Source organism: Suricata suricatta, chromosome 1 (genome assembly GCF_006229205.1).
Source record: "Suricata suricatta isolate VVHF042 chromosome 1, meerkat_22Aug2017_6uvM2_HiC, whole genome shotgun sequence".
Taxonomy (NCBI): Eukaryota; Metazoa; Chordata; class Mammalia; order Carnivora; family Herpestidae; genus Suricata; species Suricata suricatta.
Window position 1 is genome coordinate 9,912,419 of NC_043700.1, and position 18,427 is coordinate 9,930,845.

At 39.4% G+C, this 18,427-nt stretch overlaps 1 long non-coding RNA gene across 2 annotated transcripts; it reads right to left on the bottom strand.

Moving 5' to 3' along the window:
* Nucleotides 1–294: 294 nt before the first annotated feature.
* LOC115302559 lies at nucleotides 295–9,512 on the bottom strand. 2 transcript variants are annotated; one of them, XR_003913649.1, is made up of 5 exons: nucleotides 9,426–9,512; nucleotides 8,729–8,805; nucleotides 5,111–5,247; nucleotides 1,590–1,676; nucleotides 295–377 (listed from the first exon to the last, which is right to left on the bottom strand). It is a non-coding gene; the product is annotated as an uncharacterized LOC115302559 (long non-coding RNA). The 2 variants fall into 2 exon arrangements; XR_003913807.1 differs by lacking the exon at nucleotides 8,729–8,805.
* Between the last annotated feature and the right edge of the window lie 8,915 nt (nucleotides 9,513–18,427).

Consider the following 18,427-nt stretch of genomic DNA (forward strand, 5'->3'; position numbering starts at 1 on the left):
GCTCTTCATTTGCCTCTACTTTGTATGGAAAGGGCAGAGCTGCAGGCGCAGAGCAGTCGGTGTTCAGCAAGCCACCCCACAAACGGGCGGCCATAGTCCCATTAATGCTCCTAGAAGCTGCTATCCTTAATCTCGGAACACATCACTCAGAGTCCCCACAGGATTCAGTTCTCCCGATGCCACATTCATGACATGACTCCGGATAAGGATATAGGCCGCTTGAAAAAAACACGGACTTGTGTTTTAGCAAAGTTTATTTTCAGTTTTGTCCCCCACCTCCACCCCTTAAAACTTATGGACTCATCAGCAAAGACTGGCAGCAAGTTTTGTCCTATAAGACAGGTTAAGAAGACAGGAGTAGAATTGTTTTCATTTCACTGTGAAGAAAAAAAAAGTAAACTATTTTAAAAAGAAACATACAAACTCACTTATCTGAACCCAGTGCCAAAACCAAGTAAAGGACAAATTTGGTCATTCCCACAGCATCTTATACAGTACTCTTTGACAGGATTTGGAACATCCAGGATGTCACAAAAGTCATAACTTTTTTTTTTTTTTTGAGAGAGAGAGAGAGAGAGAGAGAGAGAGTAGGGGAGGGGCCGAGGGAGACGGAGAGAGAGAATCCCAAGTTGGATCCTTGCCCAATGCAGTTCTAAATCTCACAACCATGAGATTGTGACCTGAGCCGAAATCAAGAGTTAGACACTCAACGGACTCAGCCACCCAGGCGCCCCCACATCTTTTAAAATAATGTCTACTCTCAATGTGAGGCTTGAACTCACAACCTGGAGATCGAGAGTCACATGCTCTACCAAATGAGCCACCCTGGCACCCCTCATAACATTTTTAAATTATTTTACAGAATTAGCCTCAATTTGAGTACCTCCAAATTAACATATATCATGAAATATTTTAAAATTTATTTTATGTTTTTAATTTATTTTTGAGAGACAGAGAGAAACAGTGCAGGCAGGGGAGGCTCAGAGAGGGAGGGAGACACAGAATCTGAAGCAAGATCCAGGCTTTGAGTTAGCTGTCAGCACAGAATCCGACATGGGGCTCGAACCCACGAACCGTGAGATCATGACCTGAGCCGAAGCCGGACGCTTAACCGACTGAGCCACCCAGGCACCCCATGAATTGTTTTTTTTTTTTTTGTAAAATAATAGAGAATTGCTTTTCTATGTTAATTTAATAATAATAGAGAGTATAAAAGTTTTAAAAATCCAGTGTTCACTTCCCATTACCTCTTAATTTTTGATGTTAATTATTTGCCAGTCATATATTTTTTGTTCATTAATTCAGAAATCCTGTATTGACATGTAGGAGGTAAAAACTGGGGATGGAGGGAGAAGTGAGAAGTAACGCCACGTATTTAGCTCCAGTGAATCGGTCCCATTCACACAGATGAGAGGACACAGGAAGAAAGCAGATTTGAGATAACCACAGTGCACCTGATTAATTCAAAAGAACATTATGGAATTTTAAATGCCAACAGAATTCACAGCAGGAGAAGTTTGGTGCACAGTTGAACACATGTGGCACTCTCAGGAAGGGGCCAGGACAAGAGGTAAAGGACAGGGACTCACCTCTGTTTGTAGTTCAAATGTACGAGGTTCACTTGCTCAAAGGATAGAGCATTACTGTCAGTTGGGTGCTGGGTCTTTATCTGCAGACTGAAAAGTGCATGTTGATGAAATAATGGAAATAGTCAGTGTCCATGCTCCCTCTAAGACATTTGGGGTGGGGGTGGGGGGTCTCCTGAGTGGCTCAGTCAGTTGAGTAACTGAATCTTGTTTTCCCCTTAGGTCATGATCTCAGGTTTATGGGATCAAGCCTCCCATCAGGTTCTCCACTGACGGTGCAGAGAATACTTGGGATGCGCTCTCTCTCTCTCTCTCTCTCTCTCTCTCTCTCTCTCTCTCTCTCTCTGCCCCTCCCCTGCTCACACACACTCTATCTCTAAAAATAAATAAAATAACTGGGAAAAAAACAGCTTGGTAGTGAAGGAGAGATGAGAAATATTTGATAGATTTTCAGAGATCAAGTGAAGTTTGCTTCCTTGTTTTATACAAAGGAGCTTCAGTGAAATCTCAGGAACCTTGTACTGACAACTGTGTGTCTCCAGGTTATCACTGGAAGCCCAGCAGTTATGAAGCTGATGGCTTCCAGGGACGGAAGGCGCCCCACCCCAAACTCCTAGGAGGCTCTCATCAGCATCTTCCTTGCTCTAAACGTCAGCTGGCATGAGAATTGCAGCTTTCAGTGAAAGTGGTCCACAAAAGCCGTCACACGTGTGCCTCTGTCCGTGACCTTCCCTGGTTTCAGTGGCAGGTGCTTTGATATTTCGGCTTTGCCCGGACTTCCCTGAGCTTCTCCAGGAGTCCTCACCTGCCGCTATCAATTTCACGCACGGTGAATTTCAATCTTTGATGCATATTAGGATCAGCTGAGAAGCTTTTTAAAAAGTAGCAATGCCCCAACCTCCTTCTCTCTTTTCCGCTCTCTCTCTGGTCTTCAATTCAGCCATCGTTTGTTTCACCGGGCCAACTAAAATAGCTGCTTAAGAGTCTCCTAAATCATACCTCTCAAAATCTCAGCTCCAGAATCCCCAGGTAAGCCATTCAAAAGAATATAATCTTGTCACAACCCTGCTGAAAACCTTATAAGGGCTTTTTCTTTCTTTTAGTTGTTAAATTTATGTTATCTTCACTTAGCCATCCTCCTATGATCTTCCTTCCTTTACAGAGAGCCCAGTTTCCTACCTCTATCATTTACCTACCGTCTGACGGGGCTTCTTGTAACATTGCAAGGTGGGTCAACGGGCAACTAATCCCTCCACTTTTGTTTGTCTGATAAAGCCTTTATTTCTCCTTCATTTTTGAGGGTAATTTCACAGGGTACAGATTTCTAGGTTGGCAGGGTTTTTCCTTTCAAAGCTTTTACTTTTTCACTCCTCTCTCTTCTTGCTGCATGGTTCCTGGGAAGGTGGACGTAATCCTTAGCTCCTTTATAAGTTTTTTTTTTCTTTTTCTACCTTCTGGCTTCTTTCAAGATTTCTTTAATTTTTTTTTTTTTTTTTTGAGTTTAGGTTTGATATGCCTAAGTGTAGGTTTTGGGGTTTTGTTTGTTTGTTGCATTTTTTCCTCTTTGGTGTTCTCTGAGTTTCCTGGATCTCTGGTTTAGACTCTGGCTTTTATTTGAGAAAATTTGTAGGGATTTGTACTGCAGATACTGCTTCTGTTCCTTTCCTCTTCTGGTCCCCATTACACACTTTACAGTTTTGTAGTTGCTCCATGGTTTTGGCTTATTATGTTTTCAGATTGTTCTGTATTTGTTGGTTTCACAAGTTTGGAAGTTTCTATTGTCCTATTCCTAAACCCAGTGGTTCTTTCTTCAGCTGTTTCCAGTCTATTCATGAACCCATTAAAGGCATCCTTCATTTCTGTTACAGTGTTTTTGATCTTCAGCATTAGTTTGTTGTTGCTATTGTTTATTTTTTTAATGTCTTGTCTGATAATACTAATATTTCTGCCTTACTTGATTCTGAGGTTTAGTCTCTTCAAACTGTGCTTCTTGCCTGTCAGGATGCCTTGTCACTGTTTTGTGGAGAGGTGGACATGATGTACTGAGTATAAGGTACTGCAGTAAATCAGCATTTAGTGATGTGGTGGTGATGGAGGGGGAGGGGAAATCCTCCGTAGTCCTGTGATTAGGTCCCAGTCTTCTGGTGAGCCTGTGTCCTTGGACTGTGACCATCACAAATGCTGGTTGGTCCTTTCACCACACCTTAAGTTACAAAGCATGGCTAGCATGGGCTGCAGGTGCGCAAATTCCTTCCCCCAAGCATATTAGGCTCTGCTAACGTAGTTTCTCCTGTGGGAAGATCTTGTTAAGAAGGAGAGTTTTCCGGAGTATTTCAAAATGGTTCCTCTACCGGTCTCCCTTCCAGAATCATGAGGGGAGTTTTATTAAATATTCTCCCTAAAGATCTGCTAGAGCTCCTGGAAGTACACTTTACATGTGGGTTACTGATGATGGTGCCCCTGAAGTGTTTATCTCTTGGATTTGTCCTCCCTGAGCCGCCAGTAGTTTGTCAACTGTGGTTCAAGTTCACCTACCTCAGCCCTGCTTTCCAGGTGGGTTTCTGTTCATGAATTTCTTCTCCAATAAGTTGTGATTCTCTGTTTATGCCTATCAGTTTCTGGAGTGGCAGTGGTTTTTCCCTATGACCTTATTTGTCTGGTGGATCTAAGAAGAGTGATTAATTTTTCTATTTGTTTAGCTTTTTACTTGCTGTTAGGATGGAGTGGTGAGTAATTTTTAATATGATAACAAAATACTATATTTCCTTGTCTACATATTCATTTTCATTCAATATTTCCCACCTTTTCTGGATTATTTTCTGACTTTAGAGGCAAATACCAACTTTTTAGCAGCAATCTGATGATGGATTAAGAGGCTGTAGTTTTCTTGACACTGGTTTCAGTAGGTAGGATCTATTCCATTTCTCTCCAAACCCAGACTGGCCTGTCACTACTTTGACACATCACACACTGTGGAAGGCCTGTTTTCATCCATTCTGTTCCCTGCATGTAAGCAGGCTCAGAGTCTGTCCTCTGAGAACAAGTCAGAGCAAATCTTTGCTATTCTCTCGGGGTGCCCCCCACCCCCCGATGTTACATTGTCTGAACAGCCTTGCTAAAGGGTTTACATGCCTAGGCCCAGATGAATCTAGCCTTCCAGCTACACCCAAAGGGGTCAACGTATGAGAGATGCTGTCTCAGATCCTGCAAACAAGGCATCGGCCAAATGCCAGGTGATCCTGGTCAAGATCACATGATGGAGAGTCAGCTGAGCCCAACCAGAATTCCCGATGGACAAAATTATAAGATAAAATATAGGATATTAGTTACTTTGATATATTAAATTTTAGGTGGCTTATTACAAAGTACTGAGAAATAGGAAGAGTATCACGCTAGTCTAGTCCGTGGGTCTGCCTCATTCCAGCCTGGGGAGGCCGGAAGTTGAGGCTCTTCAGTCAGTGCTGTAGCCACTAGTTTTCCTCTCCCTTGTTTGTCCGGAGTAGGGAGCTCTTGGATGTATGTACCTAGGAAGCCCCTTTCTTGACTCTTTGTCTAGAGGGAAGCAGGCTTTAGTTGAGTCCTTTGTCTTTTTCTTTTTCTCCTCTTTTTAAAAATTTGTCCATTCTCTGGTTTTCTGGCTTCTCCCTTCCAAATTTAAGATCTGTGAAAATAAAGGAAAGTCCAGGGAATTCACCACTGTGGCGCTTTTTGAGTCCCAAATATCCCTGCTTGCCACCTCTGAGTCCTGTTGGGATTGTTTTATACACCTGTGGTTATTATTAGTACTTAATGAGTGAAATAGGGAAAATTCTGTCTACTCTGTCTTGCCAGGAGTGAAGGTCAAAAGTAATCTCTTTTAATTCATGTATTATATGTGTAAATGTTTAAATGGTCAGATTTAGAAGTGTAACTTTTTGTTTTTCTGTTTTTCATTTTTATGATTACCTTTTTATACCTTCTTTTGTAGTGTTGAAATGTTGAGTTCATTTTAAGTAAATGATAAAACTATAGTTTTTTGTTATATCGCTGTGTATTTTCTTAGTGGTTACTTTTGATAGTACACACACAACTTTGCACAGTATTCTTAACGTGAAGATTTCCCTATTTAAATATAGATTATCTTTTGTAGTGATCATGCTGTCACCTGCATATATTGAAAATGCCACTGTATATTGTCATATTTTTTGCCTTCAAAAATAGTTTATTGGGGTGCCTGAGAGGTTCACTGAGTTAAGTGACCAACTCATGATCTTGGCTTAAGTCATGAGTTCCTGAGATCAAACCCCAAGTTGAGCACTGAGCTGACAGTAAGGAACCTGCTCAGGATATTCTCTCTCTCTCTCTCTCTCTCTCTCTCTCTCTCTCTCTCTCTCTCTCTCTGTGTCTCTGTCTTGGTCTCTATCCACCACCTCCTCTGTCTCCCTCTGTCCCTTCCCCATTCAGGCTCTCTCTTCCTCTCTCTGTTGCTCTCAAAATAAATAAAAAAACTTAAAAAAAAAAAAAAGTCTATTCTATCCACCCAGATATTTACAATGTCATTTGGACTTATTTCATTACTAAAACTAAAGCCTTCTGGGGGTCACTTCTGATTTTTGTCTCCTTTCCACTATCTACCCACTTCTATTTATTTTCAGTCTTCTTAGATAATTGCTTATTTTCATTTTATAGTTTTTAGATGGAGTTAGTGGGAAAACTCACCTGTAATGGATCTATCCTGCCATGTTGGAAGGCTAAAACCTCAGGGTAGAGATTTTAATTTCTGATGAATCATATGGTTCTAAAGATTTTACTTGTTCCACTGAAGATATTTTTATAAAATAGAATCAGCCCCACCTTATGGAAAATGATGGAGCCACTAAGGAACTAAATAAAGTAAATAAATATTGACAAGGTTTCTATCCAGAGGGGAAACTATTCTAAGTAGATTGCAGTGAAAGTTTACCTTTAACCTCCAATACTTCATTTTTTGAAAATTATCTTTAATATAGAAATCAAAAAGGACCATGCTACTTTACAAACACATACCTCACTCTATTTGATGATGATAATGATAAAAAATTAGTCCTGTTGGTCAAAATTTATAAAATACTAAGTCAGAAAGACAGGAACAAAACCATAAATATGGTTCCATTTTCTTTTTCATTTGCTAACACACACGACTCATTACAATTCTGAGACTTTTGTTAACAAGGATTAACATTGCCCTTTTTAGATTCCACATGCACATAAAAATTAAATATATGTTGTCTTCCATCCTTTGCGTATACCCCAAACAGAAATAACTTGCAGAATGTAGTAAAGGTGTTATTATAAAGCAGAGCATACCCTCCAAACAGATTAAAAGAACCTATCTATTATTAATCCTGATGTTACCAAGCATATTAAGTGTTGTTTTACCTGCTACAAATAATTGAACTTGTACAACCACTGTATGTGCAAATACTGAGAATTAGGCACACCACTGATTGACATAGTAGATAGTTTGAAGCCCCAGGGCCTTAAAAGTAATGCTGTTCATCTGCATCTATATTTGAACAGGAAAATGATACGTTAAGCAGCCTGTGAAGACTTAGGTTTACATTCTCCCTCTACTTAGTTATTTAGAGCATAAACTTGAATTAGAGATGTGGACAACTGCTTATTTTGATTTTCAAAAGGACCATTTGTCATTTGCATTTAGTAAGTGGTCAATGTATTTTGAGGTAAAAGAGTTTCTCATTTGTTCCTTGATCCAGAAAATGTGAATTTGGCAATTACTATCACCTTTAAAATTGTGATGTAAAAAAATACAGTTCTTTTAGATCTCAAGAGATGTAAATGTGCTTAACATGAAAAGCTAGACTGATGAAATACCATACGACTCGCCCAGGCAGGATGTGTTAATTGGGCTTGGACACCTAAAATTTTGTCCTTTACTTTTTTTTCCTTGACTTTTTTTCATCTAAAAATGAGTGTGACTCTGCCTTTTTCATGCGTATAAAACAGTTGCCAAATCCATGCTCTTGACAGAAGTACTATATGTCAACAGAGGCTGTAAGAGGAATGAGTGTAGTCAGGTAAAGGGATTACCCCCACTTAAAAAATAGTAGTTTTAAAATTATAATTAAATAATTTGTTATTAAAATAAATTATACATGTAATAAAACTATATAGAACTAAAGACTTGATAATATCACAGTAACCTGTACTGGCCATAGCCCACCTAAATATTATAATACCTGTTATTTATTTAAGAAAAAAAAAGTGTCACTCAAAATATTTCAAATGGGAAATGGACCAAACAAAATAGGTAAGAATGGGCAGAATTGATATTTTCAGTCAGTTGAAGCATTGAGAAACTCAAATAAACAAAACTGGCATGATCAAAAAATCTTGTAAAAAAAAAAAAAAAAAGATGAAAATAAAGAGATGTTAATCTGTGTTTTTCAGTCAGGTATACATGGAACTGTCCCATCTGAAAACAGTTTTAAAAAGTCTTCATAGTCCAGTAATTTTAGAACACTTAGAATTTCAAACACTGCTAGAAATTTTCAACTTAATTGTATACTAAAGAATCTGCGAGGTCCTGACAATATGGACCGGTCTAAGCCGGAACTTCACGAGGTTATGAGACCACAAGATGTTTTTGTACTTAGGTAACAACTCTGAACATCACACAAAATTAGAGTGTGCTACAATACTTTGTAAAACATCTACAGACATGCAACAAATTTCAGGTCCTCTTTTATTTCTCACAGTTGGACCTGTACACATGTGCATCCGGAAATGAAATGAAACAGTTTTGTCTCCCTATTTGCTGATCCAGAATCTAAGAATGCCAGGGGCTAGGTATTCTCATTTCCTCAAGAACTGTGCTAGATTGCTGCTTAAGGCACTCTCGAGACCCAAGCCCATCAAACCCATTGGCCAATATATTGCAAAATTAGAAAAAATATGGATGTATAATTATTTTCGTAGAAATAATTATCAGAGTTCTGGGCATATCGCTTGCTGTCACACCTGGTGGAAAGGAATGCTCTTTGTCAGACTAGCATTTCATGAAACTGGTGGAACTTGACATAAGACCCCTAAGTTCAGAAGATGCAGAGAGTGGATGTGTCTCCCATGAAAAAGGTTAAAGTGAAATTCTGACTGGAGCTTACCTGGCGCGCATAGAGGAAGGAAGTGGACTCAAGTAGTGGCGGCCTCATTTCAAGGGCTTGGAGGCTGGAAATGGTATCTTGGGGAGTCCAGAATTAATGTTGTAAAAAGACAGGTGGGAAAGTCAAACACTGACTCCCAAAGGACGGTGACTCTGCAGGGTCCCTAGGCACCCATGATTTATACCAGGAACGATGACAATAGGGGGTGGCTACAGAGGAGTTTGCCAAATTTCACAAGTCCGGGCCACACCCCTTTATGAGACTCACCACGCTTCAGACACCAGCTACAAATTCAGAGGTCCAGGACCACTGTTGCTTCTAACAGGCTACAAATCTGGGGCTGCGTGACCACCCTCAGGATTAATACTTTGTTGGAGTGGCTTAAAGGACTCAGGAAAGCACCCTATGATGACAGTTTTAATATAGCAAAAGGATACAAATGGAAATCAGTCAGAGAGACTCGTAAGGTGAGGTCTGGGAGGGTTCCAAACGTAAAGCTTCTGTCATGCTTGGGAATGCCTTGAAGTAGAATAATACTCAAGAAGACTATGGCCAAACAAGGAAGCTCACTCAGACTTAAGTGTCAAAGTTTTATTGAGGCTGCCTTGTAGAATTATGACTGACTGAGTTATAGGCTTTGTGGTTAAACTAAGTCTCCCAGCCCTCCTTCCCTCCCCAGAGGTTGAGCTGGTCTTACCTGGCGCATAGCCCCCACCCTCTTATCACGTAGTTGGTCTTTCTTTGCATGGCTAGCCTTTAGCCTAAATCATTTTCTTTGCATAAACTATCCGGGGGCTCACCTATGGGTCACCTCATTAGCATAAACTCTCAATTGTGATCTGTGGGGCCATGAGTCACTGGAAAACTTCTAATCACAGGGAAAGACAGTGGGGAGAATTCCAGAGATTGTGAGGTTACCTCCCAGGAACCTGGGACAGGTGCGAGCCGAATTCTTTATTACACAAGGAGGCACCTCTGAAGAATCAAGAGAGCATCTCAGGGAAGGAGGGGTCAGTATTTGGATTTCAACCAAACAGGCCTGGTAGGCAATGTTCAAGCATACATGTTGATAATCTTGCCCCAAATTATGCTGCCCGGACCTTGGATGGAGGATGTGGACTGAGGTGGAACAACAAAGGAGGAGGAAATTATAACTTGTTCTGTTGCAGATTTCTGAGCACTGATTTGTTAGTGAGCTTGGAGGGATAGGAGACTTTTAATTGGAGTAGTGATTCATATTTCACTACATCGTGTGAGGTTGTAAATTTCTGAGGCTGTGATTGAGAGTGACCGGAAGCTTTACCTCCTGTCTCATATTTTCTTCTACACCAGAGACAAGAAAGCCAGTGCTGTAGGCTTAAGAAGAATGACTGGAGGAAAAGCAGAACTAGTGCATGATTTCCCCTTTCATGGTTTAGTTAGTTCAGGAACTATTTGCAAACGTATTTCATTCAAGTCCTTAGGAAATTTTAATTCTCACTGTTCCTTTCTCAAACGTGCACCTGTATGTCGGGATTATTGTAGGCAATCTGACTGACCCAATTCATACTAGATTCGCTAGATTCCTTCCAACTCTGAAGTTCTATCATCCAGTTTAGATAGGAGGTTTTCACAATGATCTACAGTGGGGTGGGATTTACAGTCCTAGTAACAAACCCCTTGTGCTGCCATATCCTTGATCCTGGAGTTTATGCTGCTTTTCAATTGATAATGAATTTTAAAATCACATGGCTATGATTAACAGCAAATATTTATACATCTGTGTCGGAATATTCCAGATCTTTTTCTGTATTCACTTAACTTTCACAATAAGTCTGTAAGTTGGGTCCTTTTATCATGAGCATTTTACTGATGAGGAAACTGAGACACAGAAAGGTGAAGTAGTTCCCCCGGTTACATGGCCGGTAACATTTTAAAACGGAGATGTTTATCCAGAGAGACTATCACCAAAGTTCATATAGTAGGGCTCACTTCATGTCATCAAAATTGAATTATGAATGGAAGACCTTTAAAAGCTAGTCTAGGGGCACTTGGGTTGCTCAGTTAGTTAAGCATCTGGCTTTTCATTTCTGTTGAGGTTACTCTCTCACGGTTTGTGAGATCAAGACCTGCATCAGGCTCTTGGACTGACTACGTAGAGACTGCTTTGGATTCTCTCCCTCCCTCTCTCTTTGCCCCTCCCCTGCTCGTTCGCTCTCTCAAAATACATAAACTTTAAAACAAATAAAGGCTAGTCTGTTTGAAGCTCCTCATTATACGGTTGAAGCACAAAATTAAATAGCAAGTTAATGAAATGGGCGCAGTATAGCAGCTCCCGTTTAACGACTACTTTTACAGTGTGCTTTTACTATGTGATTGTTTTATAAACTTTTGTTTTAATTGAAGAGGACCTTTCTTCATAGGAGTCTTTTATGGAATCTGTGACTTAAAACTGATAGAAGTGTCACTATTCTATTTATCGCTAAAGTGGGAAATCAGAGGCTTACTGCTCCCCGGCACTAACTCTGGTCTTGTTCAACAGCTCTGTGCCTTTCCATGCTTCTTAACTTATCTTTCCCTTTTTGCTTGTGACACTGTACACCTCTAATTCTAATCTTATCCATATTCTTCTTTTTACCCTACACTTCCTCTGCTCATGCTTTAAATAGAGATGTACAGAGATAGCAAAATTTGAGGTGACAGTACTGCATGGATGAAAAATTAAGCAAAGAAAGTGGTATTTGGGGAAAAAAGAAGTGAGTAGTAATTTCATGAGAAGGAAGTAGATAAGAAATTACCTCAAAAGAGTAGTAATTTCACAAGGAGGAAACAGATAACAAATTACCTCAGGAGAAGGAGGATGCTACACAGCGGTTAATTCGGGTAATGATATTGTTGAGGTGGAAAGAAGAGAGCACATACCCATAGATTAAATAACATCTGCCTTCCTATTAATTAAAATAGTATTTTTACTTTCTTCACTGTTTTTAAAGAGTTACTGCATTCCCAGTGGGACTTAAAGTCATTTTTAATGAGCTAAAGAATCACTGAACTTAATTAACCTACCATTAAGAAAACTAGAGAGACTCAAGGAAACACATCATTTTTTACTTGAGGCAGAATGAATGGCAAGGGAGATAGACTTTATGATTCAGCTGCGAAGGCTGATCCCAATAACAACTGGAAACAAAGAATGACACTTGTACGTAGTTCTTTCCTAGGGCTCTGTGGCTCTTCTTGCTAATACTTGCAATGGATTCAATTCAGAGCTCAGTCAATAGAGACAGAATTCGGGGGAGTGATGATCAGCATTTTCTTCCCCTCTCCTCACTTCTTCAGCTGCTCCCAGGAATAGTCAGTGACTGTGTCCCAAATACAGGTGACCAGAAAACGGTCTTTTTGATGTGACTAGATAATAACTAACAGGTAAATTGCCAATTCTCTTAAACTGATGGGGCAGATAGGAAACTCGAGGTGATAGGGCTTGAATTCAAGGATAGGACTCCAGCTATGAATAACGAAACATAAATATGTATTTACAGTTGCCAAACAAATTGAAAATCAGATTGAATATATTTACCCATCTCCAGATTGGTTTATATTTATATTTTCTGGGTATAAGAATATTAAAATTGAGTCACTAGACATTCTATAATAGTGAGGATTACTTTCCATATTACCAACATATATTATGTGGTATGACAGTGCTCTGAGAAATTGTTTTTTAATTTTTTATGTTTTTCTTTTTTTGAGAGAGAGAGAGAGTGCATGTTGGCAGGGGACAGGCAGAGAGAGAGGGAGAGAGACAAAGAACCTGTAGCTGGCTTCAGACTCTGAGCTGTCATCACAGAGCCCAATGTGGAGCTCGAACTCACCAGCTGTGAGATCATGATCTGAGCTGAAATCAGATGCTTAACCAACTGAGCAGCCCAGGTGCCCCAGGAATTCTTATCAAGTATCTAAATATGAGCAAAATCTTTCAATATAATGACCTCCTCCACTCAAAACCATAGGGGCTGTCAATATTTATAGTACAGTATCATATATATATGTATGTATATATGAATATATATACACACACAAAACACACATATGCATATATGTGTCAATAGGCATATGGCATTTTGTTACACTTCTAAGAAAGCTTCATATGTAATGGCTTCTCTAAAGTAAATATTATTATTTAAATTGTATTACTACCAGAAGATTGTCTGTTACATTTTATCTTATTTAGAAAAGATAGCTCATGAATTCATTCAAGTGCAAAGCCATTTTTAAAAAGGTGATAATCTACTTTGAATAATGAATCTCAGTAATGGCAGTCAGAAAACGGCTCAAACATGGCAAAATATATATTTTAGCACTGTATCTATATGTACAAGGTAAGACACTCTGATCTTGACTGTAGGGATGGAGTTTTTGTTTCAATTTATAAAGACCAAATTCACCTTTTTGAAGCGAGTTATTATTGCATATCTTCATTTAAGGTCAAGCAAAATTTTGAACATGGTAATCAAAGAGACTACTTATTGTCATATCTCACTTCTGACATTTTAAGAAAAACTCTTCATGCAAATTAAGTATGTGACTGTACTGCCAAGAGAGTATATCAAATACTTAACACAAAAATACAATGAGCTCCTCTATATTGACTGAAGTCCTTCATGCGCCTCCTCTCAAGTGCAAATTAGACTTAGATTTCTTCTCTTTGAAGTAGAGTTACTTTTTCCATATGCTTCTTAAAGCATACTGATGTCTATCGTGAATCAAAATTGAAGTATCACTTGAACATATTTCCAGGCATGGGATTTTTATTCCTTATAAAAATATATCCAACCCAGAAGAAATGTTAAATTCATCAAGGTATTTTGTGTCCAGTGTAATTGGCTTTTTAAAAACTTGAAATATCAGTTCATTTTTCCTTAAGATAATTTCCCTCACATACTTGACTTTCTTATTGCATCTGATTTTTAATGATTACCTATTTTGCTCTAATTTACAGTCTCTCTATTTATTATACAAATTGTACTTCATCAAATAGGAACCTTAATTGGGTGTAATGGGGATGGAGGTGTTCTTAGTCCTAGTTTATGATCTTACAGGAGATCATGGCAAATCAGCACTGAAACCCACACTGCCAGGACCCTTCTCTCTGCAGCAGGACCTTTGGCCAGGAGGGTGACAGTCACACGTTCTGATTGCTCACGCTCACCAGAGCTTAGATTGCTGGAATAAGCATCCAGACATAAGTCTGTATTTGTCCAAGGGTCCACTGGCAATCATGCACAGCAGAAAATAGTATCTTGTTAAACAAAAGAGTGTTTTCCCAAAATCCAAATAAAAAAAGTAAAACCAGAATTCTAGCCAAGGTTAGAATGACACAGATAAGAGGCCCTGCTTTCTTCTAGTGGAGTAAATATTTGTTGAGCTTCTGGTAAGAGGACCCATCACAACAGTGTGCTATTGACTCAAAAGTACCCTTGAAGAGCCCTAAAAGTCTGTTTCTTTTATGTCTACGACTTTCCTTTTATCACTTGATTTTATCCTCTCTTCAAATGTAATTGTCTTTTCATGAAACAGAGAGTATCACACAATTTCCAAGAATGAAATGTTGCTTGGTTCTGTGGAATCACATCATTAACTTATTATCTAATTTTGATATATTGTCTATCTCCTATTAGGGACCTGTAAACAGAAGAATAATGAAATATTATCTCTTTATTCACGTCTTACTTTAATTTTCTACCATGTACTTTGATTGTGATTTTTTTGGCATCAGAGTAAACCTGGCTGTTCATTTATCCAATATAAGCCCAGGAAACACCAGAAAACCTTCATATGATACAACAATGCCAAAATATTTTATTTGACTTCTATAAAATGTCATGCACACACTGTTGCAGGTCAGGTTCCCTGCAAAACAGACTCTGGGATGGAGATTTGTGTGTTGGAAGTTTATTGAAGAGTGCTCTTAGGATCAACTCCTCGGCGGGGGGGGGGGGGGGGGGGGGGGGGGGGGGGGGGGGGGGAAGAAAGCAGGATTGGATAGGGTGGCTTTAGTTCAGTCACAGCAAAAGCCTCCATTGATCCCTTAGGGGGTTGTAGATCTAGGATGGCTTACAAAATTGTCCCTAGTTAAATCATGGTAGCTGGATCTTTATACTCCACAGCATCCCTCCGTGGAACACAGATGACCACTGAAAAGGGAATGTCATCTTAGACCAGCAAATCTCTTCAGCAGTGGACAGTCACCAGAAGGGACAACAGTGTGGCACAACTGTCCCACTGTCCCCGCATCTGGAGAAATGCAAGCTTCATTTCTGGAAGGTGGAGGGAAAAGGTGTTAGGGTAGAACACCACAGCATCCCTATGTATCTGAATTTCATAGGATCCTTTGTTCTTGAATGTGTGGAACTCAGAGGTTGGGAATTGCTTGTTCAGTGAAATTTGGATTTGTTTGGCGCACCTGGGTGGCTCACTCAGCTGAGTGTCTGACTCTTGTTTTGGGCTGAGGTCATGATCTCAGGGTTTGAGAGATCGAGCCCTGTGTTGGGGTCTGCACTGATAGCACAGAGCTTGCTTGGCATTGTCCATCTCCTTCCCTCTCTCTTCCCCTCCTCTGCTTGTGCGCGCTCGCTCGCTCGCTCTCTCTCTCTCTCTCTCTCTCTCTCAATAAGTAAATAAATATTAGAAAAGAAAGAAACTTGGATTTGTTCAATCCTAATGCTTCATCTTCCATCTCACAGCATTGCTGGTGCCCTGATAGCACCAACACATAGAACTCATCCCACCAGTGTGTGCTTTTGGTCTCACTTCCCCCTTATTTTCAGTTCCTGTTATTAATCTTATTTGTGCAGTTTTCATAAAGCAAAGTACATAGCAACTAAAGAGGTGTTGAGTTAGTCACATGTCTCCTGTTACAGGAAGGAGGGTGTTTGCCCAAAATTAGGAGTGGATGGAACCAAGGAGATGGGCAGTAGCCACTGAAATCTTGGCAGCAAAGAGAGATGTGATGCAAGAGAGAACATACTGGTGCTCCTTTTCCATAGACTAGCAGATACAATTCTTTTTTCTTTCCAGTTTGAATCCAGCTATTTGGACAGATACAGTGGTAAACATGGATCAATTCTGATGAGTAGATGAAAGTTGGCATTCATTAGAAATAAACTGGTGGAATAAAACAAAAGGCAGAATAAATACTTATGGGATAATTCACACTCTTAGTGATAGGGTTTTGAAATTTTTTAAATTGTACAGTAAAATATTGAAAAAGTTTGGGAACAAGATAAAAGAAGCCCTATGCTCTCAATAATTGGATCCTATAGAAATGTTTGTACTTACTAGAACATCATTTGATGCTTTTCCTGAGAAAGGCTTAGATCGAGCTGTGAATAGAAAGAGGCCAGGGACTAGAACCCAGGGCCCTGAATACTGAGTCTGAAGTCTGGAATGTATCATAGCTTCACCCAAAGCATGAAGAATTGAGAACTGACCAGTAAAAGCCAAAGGAAAAAAAAAAAATACTTTTCGAGGATTGAATGAGTAAACAGAAGTTGATGATCAAACATGGAATGGAAGATCATGGACCAGTGATAAATCTGCCAGATGGATGAAAGTTGTCACTAAACACAAGGCTATTAACGGGGTTGTGACCACATGACTGCAGAAAGTATCTCAGCACGTAAAATACTCAAACTCTGAGCTATACCACATTTTATAGACTTGCCTTCCAATAACAGAAATGCAGAGGAAAATGTAAGATGGTGCATAAGGAAAGAAAGAGAAAAATGTTTTTTTTTTTTTAAGTGTACCTGTATGCCAGATACTAACCAAGCACTTTGGATATTAGGTCCTTTCATTTTTATAAAAATGAGATAGCCATAATCACGATTATTCTATATTTGAGGAAACTGGTTTGGGAAAGTTAAGTGACTTGGCCAAGTGGACATAATTATTACTCAGCTATTACTGAGTAATAAACCCAACTTTAAATATTCTTGTGGAGTCTAGGCATGTGGTTCCCAGGGTCCATGAACTGGCAGCTATTTGTTTTCTCTGTCCAGTTTCTTCTCTGGTTCCTCTGAAAACTGATTTTAAAGTATATACATAATAGAGTCAATATTTCATTTCACTCCAAAACTGTAGGATAAACTTTGATACAGTTTATAATTGCCAGAACAGTCATAATTTTTGTCATAATATCTATAAATGTACACTTAATAAAATTTGAAAAAATGTACATTTTGATTAGGTGCATGATCATGGCATAAGTAGTTGTGTATACTGAACACAGCATATGTCTTGGAAAATATTATAGACATAAGCACCAGAAACCACTTTTACTCCTTTCTGTATTTATTTAAAACAACAAGCCACAGTGCTACTTGAGTGCCATACGTGAAGCCGGCGAAGCCATAAGAAGATGTGCAACATTTCCAGAAGAAAATGGCCCTATTTGCAAAGGTTAGACTTTCCGCTAAAAGCTTTCCTGTGAAGCACCCTTCATAGTAGGTGGTTGGATGCTAAATTGAAAGAAGTCACTTGAGATTGGAGAGAACATGGTAAATTGATGTTTCTTGGGGATGCCTTTGCTATTCAAGCAGAAGGAGGACATGGAACCACATCTCTACCAGATGATGTCATCTTCTGAATGATCTTGCTTTAGATGTTGAAGTAGATCTTGGTAGATTGCTCAGCTGTGCTAGCTCCTCTCAGCATGTAGCTGCACAAAAGTATTGGAACTTCTCAGTAACCCAACTTATAAGCCTCCAGCTAAGGACATTTTGAGTATCCTAGAGGAATTTCTATTTTGCGATGCTCTTTCAGAAATGAGAAAGGCAGTTGAGGGGCGCCTGCGTGGCTCAGTCATCAGCATTCGACTCTTGATTTTGTCTCAGCTCATGATTCATGATCGCGGAGTTGTGAGATGGAGCCAGTGGTCTCTGCACCGAACATGCAGCTTCTTTAAGAGTCTCTCACTGTCCCTCCCCCACTCGCTCTAAAAAATTAAAAAAGAAAAGCAATCGATATGTTCAAAGCCATGAATCATTTCTCTTCTAAGTAGAACTTTACCTGGAAGAAAAGTCTTCTCACTTTGAGATCAGATGGAAGACATGTGGTGGTGTATATCACATCTAATTATGTGTACGAAGGGTCAAATCCAAATGACTTTATGATTCATGGCTTTCTATGTGAACATCCAGTGGCATCAATGCCTCAACTGATGAGACCAAAATGTATTCTTCCCACAGGCGTGATATCTTCTAATCAGAGTCATGAGAAAATAGTGATTAAAGAAATCCCTGAAAAGCCCACACAACACAATAGATACTATTCTTGTCTGGCATGTTGATGGTCAGTGGCCTTTTAAAACTAGGACATTCTTAGTATATTTGGGTATAAATATTTTGTGGGGAAAAAAGATTGCATAATTTCAGAATAATTCAACAGGAAGTGCTTCTGTCTTTGCTTCACTGTATTGGATAGTTTGGGCCCATTTGTGGCATCCATCTTTTTTTAAGACCCCCAAGGTCATCATTATGAATGCTTCAAAAAGAACCATGTGGTCTTTTCTAGGCGGACCCTCTGGAAAAGGACACAGCCTAGTTACACAAACTTTGCAAAGCTGGAAAAAGCACTTCTTCAAGATGGAATTGAAAACTACAAAGTCTTGTCAATTTTTCTGGGGACAGAAATCTCCAGATACCTGAAAACCACAAA